We start from the raw sequence: 2,627 nt of genomic DNA on the forward strand, positions 1-2,627 counted from the left end.
GCCCGGTGAATCTGGGGTACGGTGAGAGTCAAAAAATTAACGAGCAGTAGGGCCTGGGCCTGTAAGAGGCGCAACGTGAACGCATCCCGGAGACTGTCCAACCCCTCTTACCCCCTGCAGTCTCGCCTAGCTCACAGTGCACCCAGCCGGGCCCAACCCCTCAGCCCGACGCCACCTCGCCCTTCGCAGCCTGGGCTTTAAAGCCCACCACGTACCCCCTCACACCGACGGCCAATTTTTCCGCAGCGCAATGGCGGCAAGCCTACGTTAGCTCCGCGTTCCAAACTCCGGAAGATGCGCAACTGGGGTTTAGCAGTATATCCAATAGACGACGAGATGCTCAGATGGATTACAGGCCGCACCAATTAGAACTGCAGGCCGGACTAAGAAGGTGGGTCCACATGCGGAAAGCACAGAAAGGCAAGGGGGTGTGGTGGGGTAAACACAAGCCCCACCTCCTGCGTTTTCAGAGGTTTCTTTAGGGTGTCTCTGGCCGACTTCACCATCTAGTCGGCACCTCGCGTCCTACTGTGAGCGAGAAGAGATCAAAGCTTCCAGAATTTTAATAAATTTATCAGAATTGCACATTGTTCTGGTCAGTTCTCATAAATGTAGAATTGGGATGCAGGACTAGCTCCGAGTCCACGAGTCCTTTGTTCTTTCAATTGGATCAGCATCTATTGAGTGATTTACACGAAGTCCCAGCCATTAGGGCTATTGCAGGGGAAAAGCCAACCTCAAGCTCTTGGGGCTCACAGCCTGGTGGGAAAAGCAGACAAGATCTCAGGCTGTTAGCAGTGCAGTGTGGTGGGAGCCCTGGGGCAGGACGTTTCACCCTGAGTGCGGAGTCTGGGGGGGAGTTAGTAAATGAAGCAAGAAAAAGAAAAGACGGCGGGAAACTCCGTTGTTGGGTGTCTTTTCCTCCTCCCTTTCTATTGCTCTTTTCTCTCTCTGGCAATGATTTCCGTTACACTGTGGAGTGTAACGGACACTTTATGGAATATAGTGGACACACTGTTTGTGCTTCTTGACTCAAGTTCCGTCTGTGTCTTGCTGCCTGAATTGCTCTCCGCCTCCTGTCATCCTTGTTCCACTTTCCATCCCTTTCGCTCCATCCTTTGCAGCCTGTTTCTGGTAAAAACTAAGAATCTGACTCAGTTAATAGGCAAGTTTGTTCGAATTCCCACCAAGCTTATTGTGGAAGGTAGGGTAACCTTACAGACCCTCTCGATTTAATGGGAATTTAGGTTACTGTAGATGTTAATTTAAAAAAACTGAGGTGCAAACATATCTGGATTAGGCGACTTCATACCTCAATTAAAATTCCATTTTGAGAATGAGAAAATAAGTAAATGGCGTCACCTAGATGAAAATAAGAACATTTGGCTAACTGAACTGTTTTCAGCGCAGCGTAGTTGAGCTGTGGACTGAACATTTACTTAGCCCTGCATTTGTGAAAGTTTTTCCCAGCTAGGCTTTTTCAGTTGCCCCCAGTTAAGGGATAGCTAAATCAATCCTACAGCCCAACATCCCAATTTGCTCTGCTCAAGGCACTGGAAGGACTCACGACCTTCTTTCTTTGAACACATTCTACAACAAATATTCAACAGAAAAAAAGTTCTGTAGCCATTTAGGAAGAAAAAAAAAATTTTGAATTTATCTCAGATTTTCATTTATATTTTTCTAAAGAAATCGTGAAGTCTTTTCGTCCAAGTTTTCTGTTTAAATAACTAAGAAGGCAGAAATCAGGATTTCTAACCTAGATCGTTAGTGTCTGACAATGTTTTCAGCTGGCCCCAGAAATGTTGCCTTGGTCAGCAGGAAGATAAGAAGTAAAACCGATCTTGTTAAATGAAGATTAAAAAAAAAAAAGCCAAACTCACTGTCATTGAGTCTATTCTGATGCACAGTCATAGCGACCCCCATTGGGTTTCCAAGGCTGTAAGTCTTTATGGAAGCAGATCGCCTCGTCTTTCTTCTGCAGAGCAGCTGGTGGGTTCAAATTACTGGATGTTTTGGTTAGCAGCCAAATGGCTTAACCACCACACAGGGTAGAACTTGTAAATAACTTTGTTGCTAAGATAGATACATATCGAATCTTAGTCTCAAATGATTTTCTCACTCAGTAGTATTTCCCACTGTGTGTCTACTCAAACTGAAAAAAACAAACTCACTGCCATAGAGTCAATTCTGACTCATAGCGACCCCTGTTAGATTTCTGAGGCAGTAAATCCTTACATAAGTAGATCTGTCGTCCTTCTGTTGAGCATCTGGTGGGTTTGAATGATCAGCCTTCCAGTTAGCAGTCAAAAGCCTAGTCACTGTACCACCAGAGCTCCTTGTATGTCTGTTGTTAGATGCTGTCAAGTTGGATCTGACTCATAGCAACTCTAGGTGCAACAGAACTACATATGCCCAGTTGTGCGCCATCCTCACAATCCTTGCTATACCTGAGCCCATAGTTGGAGCCACTGTGTCAATCCATCTTGTTGAGGACCTTCTCCTTTTTCACTGACTCAGCTTTACCTCTGGTAGCATAGTGCCTAAAGCACTTGACTGCTAACCAGAAGGCTGGCAGTTCAAACCCACCAGCCACTCCTTGGAAGGAAGGTTGAGCAATCTACTTC

The sequence above is a fragment of the Orycteropus afer genome, unplaced genomic scaffold, assembly GCF_000298275.1.
Source record: "Orycteropus afer afer isolate SDZICR_OR568_19922 unplaced genomic scaffold, OryAfe1.0 scaffold00042, whole genome shotgun sequence".
NCBI classification, from domain to species: domain Eukaryota; kingdom Metazoa; phylum Chordata; class Mammalia; order Tubulidentata; family Orycteropodidae; genus Orycteropus; species Orycteropus afer.